Source organism: Pogoniulus pusillus, unplaced genomic scaffold (genome assembly GCF_015220805.1).
Source record: "Pogoniulus pusillus isolate bPogPus1 unplaced genomic scaffold, bPogPus1.pri scaffold_66_arrow_ctg1, whole genome shotgun sequence".
Taxonomy (NCBI): domain Eukaryota; kingdom Metazoa; phylum Chordata; class Aves; order Piciformes; family Lybiidae; genus Pogoniulus; species Pogoniulus pusillus.
In genome coordinates this window covers 605,467-613,470 of record NW_026974715.1, presented here as the reverse complement: position 1 = coordinate 613,470, position 8,004 = coordinate 605,467, and the positions used below count along the sequence as shown (strand labels likewise).

Here is an 8,004-nt window from a genome sequence, read left to right as displayed (position 1 = left end):
TTGGCACTGGCTGCCTCAGCACTTGCACTGCAAGTGATCAGCAGTTACAGGTGGATGCAGAGGGAATCTCAGGCTACAGACAGTTGTTCACACACCAGCTTCTAGCAGCATTCCCAAATTCAGGCAATTTGTAGCTTTAGTCTCTACCCTTTAAAATGAGAACCAAGCAATAAATTGTTGTGTTGTTTGTTTGTACCAGGGCCAAGTGGCATCAATGGGTAACTTGGGGGGTGAGTGCCAGGGTCCAGGGGATTGGACAGGGCTGGGTGATAGGTTGGAGTGGATGAGCTTAGAGGTCTTTGTTTTTGCCTGGCACTTTATTAACACACAGCTAAAGCAACGTCTGCCTTCAGCAGCCTGCAATTTCACTTCTCTGGTCTAGGCATTCAGTGTCCAAGAAACAAGGAGCTGATGGTGTGCAGCCTGGAGAAGAGGATACTCAGGGGTGACCTTATTCCAGAGATGAGCCTTCCACCGACCCCCCTGGACAACCTGTTCCAGTGTCTCACCACCCTCATGCTGAAGAGCTTCTTCCTAACATCCAATCTACATCTCCCCTCCTCTAGTTTGGATCCATTCCCCCTAAACCTAGCACTAATCAACCCTTTCCAGCTTTCTCCTAGACCCCCTTGAGAAACTGCAAGGCCACAATAAGTTTCTTCAGAGCCTTCTCTTCTCCAGACTGAACAGCTGAACAGTTTTCTTGTCAAGTGAGTGGAACACTTCTGTGCTCAGACGTTTTGGTAAAGAAAGCAAGATCAGACCTAACACTAAGAAGTCTTTACCCACAACCTGCAGTGTCAGCCAAGTGCAATCTTAGAGGGAAACTTCAGAGAGACATTACCCATCCAGGACTCTCCCACTGTGATAAGCAGTTAGAAATATTACTGGGAGATAAAAGAGGTCTTCTTCACTATGAAACCTGCTTGGATTGTCCATGTTACAAAACTTACATAGAAATACTGATATTGAGGGATGAGTTTTTCTTCTCTTGCACGAGCTCTGTTAACTTAGGAGAGTTTCACATCTGGACCTGATATAGTGTGAGGTGTCCCTGCCTGTGGCAGGGGGATTGGAGCTGGATGATCCTCGAGCCCTGACAATTGTATGAACCATAGAATGAAGGAGGTTGGAAGAGACTTCCAAGCTCATCCGGCCCAACCTAGCATCAGGAGATGCCTCTCACTCAGGTTGCTTTCTGCCTGAGTGCTGCCAGCATTTCTTAACCTGAGGCTTCCCTCTGCTTCGGAGATGTGACCAGAAGGAGCTGCAGGCTAAGCTGAAGGCTTTCACAGGTGGAAAAGGCCAGGAAGGGAGGATTAAACCCAGGGCTCAACAGAGCTGCAGCCCAAGCCATTGGTGTGCATTGAAAGCCTGTGGCTGCCTCTCTGCTCTGACGCTGCTGAGCCTGTTAGGCAGTGCAGGCAGAGGGTCTGTAGTTAGGGTCACGACCAGCAGGTAAGGAGGGAACAAACAGACGTAGGCATCACTTTGTGCTTTCAGCTGAGGCACATTTTGGGAGCAGCTTTGTCATTTGTTTGTGTTCATCAACACTTGCCTTGAACCCAGCTCACCTGGCCAGAAACTTGGCATTCATTACAGCTCATTTCAACAATCCAAGACGAAAGCTGCAAGGATTTTTTAGACCAATGAACCTCTCTTATTGTTCTTCCTGAAAAGCAAGGATCTTCCTTTAATTAATGAATACCTTTGGGGCCACAGAGGAAAGGGTCTGTGTGAAAAATCAGGTGCTTGGAGAACATTGGAAGCGAAAATGCTTCCACAGGGAAGCAGTTTGTAACTGGTCACTGTGTTGGAGTAGCCTCATCAAGCTGTTAAGGCTTTTCAAGTCATCCAATTCATCTGCATGGTTGTTGTCCTAGTGCTTGGCTTGGGCAATTGAACTGCAGTTAAGAGAAGTCTCATTTCATTTGGTGTTTGTTTCTCTGGCTCGAAGGACAGTGCTGCTGGTGCCTTAGCCCTCAACTCTCAGCTTTGATACTAAAAGGATCTGACTGAAACCTGCAGCTGCAGTGTGGGAAGGTCGTTGGGCAGCCTGCTGTGTCTGTGCTTGTGAACCATCTGCCCCTCTGCTTTGGGGAGACCTCAGCCTGGACTGCTGTGGCCAGCTCTGGGGCACCCCCAACACAAGGGAGACAGGGACCTGCTGGAGGGTTTCCAGAGCAGGCCACAAGCATGAGCAGAGGATGGGAGAAGCTCTGCTGTGAAGGCAGCCTGAGAGAGCTGTGGCTGCTCAGCCTGGAGAGAAGGCTCCAGGGAGACCTTAGAGCTGCGTTTCAACAGCTGAAGGAGAGCTGAGAGCAGGCTGAGGGACTCCTTCCTGGAGAGCCCCTTCAGACGGTGCAAGGCAGCTCTGAGCTGCACCCAGAGCCTCCTTGCAGCAGGACAATAAAAGCTCCTGCTGGGGCGGGGCACAGCCTGTGCGGGTGTCCGGCAGGGTCCTGGCAGCGCTGCCTGCCCCCGGGCAGCTTAACGCAGCTCCAACATAGGCTCTCCTCCAGCCAGCCCTGCAAAACACAAACCTCCTGTTAGAGCGAGCAGACAAACCGCTGCTGCCTCCCCCGGGCGGGCCCTGATGCTTTCCTCCTCCTCTCCACTCTGCGTTACCGCTTCTGCTGCGTTGCCAGTTCCATTACCAGCTCCAGTTGGTGCTCCTGCTCCACGTTCACATCCATCGCAGAACCCAGAGCAAAACTTTGGAGGATCCTGGTCCGTTACCAGCTCCAGTTGGTGCTCCTGCTCCATCTTTGCCTCCATCGCAGAACCCAGAGCAAAACCTTCGAGGATCCAACCTCCTAGAGAAACCTCAGCCTCAGTAACAACACAGACTTAGCACCCGTGAGCTAAGGTGGATGTTGCAGTGGGTCAGTAGCCCAGCCCTAAGGTGGCCCTAGCTAGCCGGGGGGCCAGCCAGGCCCCCCGGCCTTTGAAACCCTCCACCACGCACCCGGTGCTCACCCGTGCGCACTCACCTGGGATGCCAGGCGGAGGATCCCTTGGCCCGCAATGGGCCCAGCTTGGGGCTGGGCTCCTCCTGCTCTGCTTATAAAGGGCACTGAGCAGGGAGGGCAAAGTGGCCACAGCTGGGGTGGGAGGAGACTTCAATTGGCCTCAGGTGCTGCAGGGGTGGGAGGAGTGACAATCAAACAAACGCCACCAAATCTGACCAGGGAGAGCTTTGGCTAAAAGCCAGATGGGAAATCAAACAAATCAAACCCCAAAGCCTCATGGAGAGAGCATCCCACCAGACTGGCACATGGGAGATGTTTTCCAGCTAGGGTGGGACATGGGAGAGCTCCTTAGAATCATGGAATCAAGCAGGTTGGAAGAGAGCTCCAAGCTCAGCCAGTCCAACCTAGCACCCAGCCCTGGCCAAGCAACCAGACCATGGCACTAAGAGCCCCAGCCAGGCTTTGCTTCAACACCTCCAGCCACAGCCACTCCACCACCTCCCTGGGCAGCCCATTCCAATGCCGATCACTCTCTCTGCCAACAACTTCCTCCTAACATCCAGCCTAGACCTGCCCTGGCACAGCTTGAGGCTGTGTCCCCTTGCTCTAGTCCTGGAGGAGAAAAGGCTTCACTCTTCAAAGGGTGATTTTCCAGGCAGCCAGTTCTAAAATCAGTCCCAGTTCTGCCCAGTGCCCTTTCCTCAGAGTCCCACAGAACCTCTGGAACGGGTTCTCCAGCCTGATCTTTCCTTTGCATCTGCAGACTGAATGCCCAAGTGCTGTGTTGGCATAGGGTAGGGAAAGGCAAAAAGGGGGGGGAGGGGAAAGCAGCCCCCATGTGAGTGCCTGTACAATGGGCACTGCCCACGAGCAGTGATGGAGCAGTGGTGTGAAACGCAGCTCCACATCTGGCAGATGTCATCGTGCCAGAGACATCCCCATCATCTTCCTCTCTACATCCTTCCTTTTCCACCCCACGTGCACCATGTTGCCCCTTTCCCCTCCCCTAACCCCACAGCAGCTGGGCTCTGTTGGAGTCTCCTCCCAGCCCAGCTGGGGCCACTTTGCCAGCCCTGCCCACTCCCCTTTTTAAGCTGCCCCAGGAGGGGGCTGATCCCCTTTGCGGGGGTAGGTTGGCTGTGTCCTTTGTGGGGTGGTGTTTTGGCTGTGTCCTTTGTGGGGTGCTTTTGCTTTTCTTTAAGCCACTCTTCCCCTTTCCTCTGCTTGGGATTTCTCTTCCTCCTTGGTATGCTGTGCTTAAAGCTGTGCTTGCAGCTTTGCTGTTCCCCTGTCGGGGTAGGGAGGCTGGCGAGAGGCGAGATCGGGTACTGACGACTCGAGACAGCAGCTTCCAGGCATCTGTGCATCAGTACAGCTTTATTAGGGTAGTGCAGTGTCTTATATAGTGCTCAGAGGAGGTGTTTCCAGCCAGCCTGGGGCTGGCACAAGTGGACAGTACAGATTGGCCCCAAGTTATGTGTAAGGCAGAGATAGGTTACCTGTGGTAAACAACCTGTGAGTACCACCCAGGGGGGCTGGCCAGGGTCAGCCCCCTGGGGCTGCATCCGCCCCGGGGGCCGGCAGATTCCACCCCCTGACAGCTGTGCGTGGGTTGCTCATGGTTGCCAGCTTAGGCCCCTGGGAATCAGTAAGACCCAAGGACACTTCCCATCACAGGGCCTGATGTTTACATTTCATGCTCCGCTGCAGGAGAAAGCTTCCCACACTACCCACACATCCAGAGGGAGCAAAGTGTCTGCACAGGCAGTATAGGGCACCCTTGTGCTCCACAGGTGGCCTTTGGGCCACTGTCTCCAAAGCTGGCCCTGAGGCCACTCATCCAGAGGGAACAAAGTGTCTGCTGGGGCAGGACATGGCACCTTTGTGCTCCACAGGTGGCCTTTGGGCTACTGTCTCCAATGGTAGCCCTGTGGCCACTAATCCAGAGGGAGCAAAGTGTCTGCAGAGGGAGGACAGGGCACCCTTGTGCTCCACAGGTGGCCTTTGGGCCACTGTGTCCAAAGGTGGCCCTGTGGCCACTCATCCAGAGCAAGCAAAGTGTCTACTGGGGTAGGACAGGGCAACCTTGTGATCCATAGGTGGCCTTTGGGCCACTGTATCCTAAGGTGGCCCTGAGGCCACTCATCCAGAGGTAGTAATCTGTTCACAGGCAGGACAGGGCACCCTTGTGCTCCACAGGTGGCCTTTGGGCCACTGTCTCCAAAGGTGGCCTTGTGGCCACTCCTCCAGAGGGAGCAAAGTGTCTGCTGGGGCAGGACAGGGCACCCTTGTGCTCCACAGGTGGCCTTTGGGCCACTGTCTCCAAAGGTGGCCCTGAGGCCACTCATCCAGAGGGAGCAATCTCTGCAGGGGCAGGACAGGGCACCCTTGTGCTCCACAGGTGTCCTGTGGACAGCTCTCTCCAGAGGTGGCCTTCAGCTCACCCTTGGAGGCAATGATCTCTCCAGCAGGAAGGATGCTCCTGTGCTCCACCTGCTGCTCTCCGAGGTGCCCATGCAGGAGCAGGATCCAGGCTCTGCTGTGTCCCGGGAAGGACAGGGACGTTTCACCTGTGCCCCTCAGCAGTGGCCTTGTGGCTGCAGGCGCTGCAGAGGCAGTGGAGTTACCTGCTGAGAGCTGCGAGAGGAAGAGCAGAGGCTGACACACGCTGGTGGAGAGCAGAAGTCATTGCTTGTGTCGGTGCCTGAGGCTGGACTCTGCTGGCAAGCTGAGGGGAGTGTGTTCCTGAGGAGCCCTGCAGAGCTTCAGCATCTTCATTCCCTGCCCATGCAGTGCCTGCAGTGCTAAGGAATGGGGTGCAGAACTGTTGGAGGAGGTGGCAGAGCTTCGGGGCACCCCTGCACTGCTGGCAGGCATGGCAGGATTCTTGCTCCTGAGGTCGACATTTGGCCACTCTGGCAAACTTCAGGCTGAGGGTGAGCAGGGCTTGGGATTCTGCTGGCAGGCTGGCAGGAGGCAGCAGGGCTTGCTCAGTGCTCAGGGCGTTGCCGATCGCCGCTGCTCTGGGGTCAGGAAGGAATTTTCCCCCCCGGGGCAGATTGGCACTGGTCCCCAGGGGGGTTTTTGCCTTTCTCTGCATCATTGAGCATGGCCACTTGCAAAGGCTCCTCTGGCCCCTCTTGGCTGCTTTATTGCCTCCTGCTCATGCCACAGGAAGATGTCTCACACCCTGCAGCTAGGGGAGGAGGCTTTTTTCCCCCTGATGGCCTTTGCAGTGTCCCCGGGGGTTTTTTGCCTTCCTCTGGTGCACTGAACACTCTAAAGGTGGCCTTCAGGCCATGCGTTCAGGCACCTCCCAGACACACTCAAGCTGGCAGCACCAGAGAGCTCTGCTCTTGTCTGGCCTGAGCACTGTGCTGGTGCTTGTATGGTCACTGCCTCTGAAACAGCTTTAAAAAGCCACATCAAATAAACTCCTTTTCCAACTTGTATGTCTTCTGGTTGGTGTCCTTTGCAGCTTGCAATGCCCTCACTGTCCCTCCACTTTCCCTCTCCTCCCCTCTGCCTGTGTCTAAAGTCTGATGTCCCCCACGTGTCCCCTGTGTGTCTGAGGTGGCTGCTGCCAGCAGCCTCCATCCCCTTCTCCAGGCTGCTGCTGCTCCTGAGCTTTCCTTTTTCTCTGCAAGAGCTCACAGGTGCCTGTGCTTAGGAGCTTTATTAATGCCTGAAAGCAGTGGAACCTTTCTCTGGTGCTGCCACAGCCCCACTGGCAGTGCCACTCTGCAGCCCAAGCATGACAATCACATTAGGTGACAGCCAAGCAGTGGCAACATCTCGCTCTGAAAATGACTAACAGCAGGAAAGGGTAAAAGCTACTCCTGGGCATAGCATTGCTGCTTTTCTCCATGAGGAGCAGTGGACACAGGCTTTCTATCCACTCAGCTCACACCATTATCTCCACAGCTCCATGGAACCCCCCAAAGTGACAGGAGTGCCCTGGGGGAAAAGGGATTTCAAAAGCTGAAAGCTCTGCGTGTGGAGGAAGCAGGAGCCACAGCTGCCTGCGGGCTTTGGCTGCCACTGGATGCCAATGTGGACGCTGGGAAATCCCAGGCTGGGTGTCAGAGCATCCCAGCTTGGATGTCAGAGTACCCAAACCTGGATCTTGGAGCATCCCAACCTGGCTGTCAAAGGACCCAACCTGGGGAGGCTGTGGAGCCTCCCTCTCTGGAGCTAGTCAAGAACCGTCTGGATGCATTCCAGTGTGATCTGCTCCGGGTGATCCTGCTCTGGCAGGGGGGCTGGACCAGACGATCTTCCGAGGTCCCTTCCAGCCCCTGACAATCTATGATTCTACGCTAGGAGAAGATCCCAGCTTGGCCGCCAGAGTGTCCCAGCCTGGGTGTCCCAGCACCCCAGCCTGCCTGCCCGGAGCGCTGCCGCAGAGCTGGGAATGACCTGTTCGCTCAGACGCACAGAAAGGTTTATCCCTCTGTGGGTAGGGAAGAGAAAAAGGAATTCCTCAAACGCTCACCCTGCAGGGAGCGCCTCTGGTGCCCGAGCAGCTGCCGCAGCGCCAGCGCCAGGGCTGCGCTCCCCGCCCCAGACTCCCATCCCGAGCGCCCCGGGAGCAGCTGCCGTGTCCGGGAGCGGCTGCCCAGGCGCAGAGCCCCGGCACCGGCGCTGGGCTGGCCGGGGGGCGCTGGCCCCGGGCGGGCGCTGCTGGCGAGCGGTGGGCGCAGGAGCCGCCCCGGGGAGGGCGGCAGGAGGCGGGGAAGGGAGCGGGACCGGCGGGGCTCAGCGCTGCCGGGCGCCGGAGGGGCTTGTGCCGCTGCTCCAGCGCCCGCAGGCGCTGCTGAGGGTCTCAGGGGCAGGGTGGGACACTTGGAGAGGCTCAGGCCAGCCCCAGAGCCTTTCCCTTGTGCTCTCACGGAGCGTGTGGGGCACACTGGGCCCGCGGCTGCGCAGCAGCTGCACCGGCGGCGTGGGCAGGGGCACCGAGCGCCTGCGGGAGCCTGCGCTGCCGGTGAGACGGCTGGGCGATGGCTCCTCCCGAGGGAACGGGCAGGCA

General features: G+C 56.8%; 2 long non-coding RNA genes across 3 annotated transcripts; one reads left to right on the top strand and one right to left on the bottom strand.

Moving 5' to 3' along the window:
- Nucleotides 1-1,366: 1,366 nt before the first annotated feature.
- LOC135174461 (uncharacterized) lies at nucleotides 1,367-3,306 on the bottom strand. Of its 2 annotated transcripts, XR_010301894.1 has the most exons (3): nucleotides 2,994-3,148; nucleotides 2,629-2,816; nucleotides 1,367-2,528 (listed from the first exon to the last, which is right to left on the bottom strand). It is a non-coding gene; the product is annotated as an uncharacterized LOC135174461 (long non-coding RNA). The 2 variants fall into 2 exon arrangements; XR_010301893.1 differs by having other exon boundaries at nucleotides 2,629-3,306.
- A 777-nt stretch (nucleotides 3,307-4,083) lies between these two features.
- Nucleotides 4,084-7,447, top strand: LOC135174477 (uncharacterized). Its single transcript, XR_010301918.1, has 2 exons — nucleotides 4,084-6,798; nucleotides 6,897-7,447. It is a non-coding gene; the product is annotated as an uncharacterized LOC135174477 (long non-coding RNA).
- The last annotated feature ends 557 nt before the right edge of the window (nucleotides 7,448-8,004 follow it).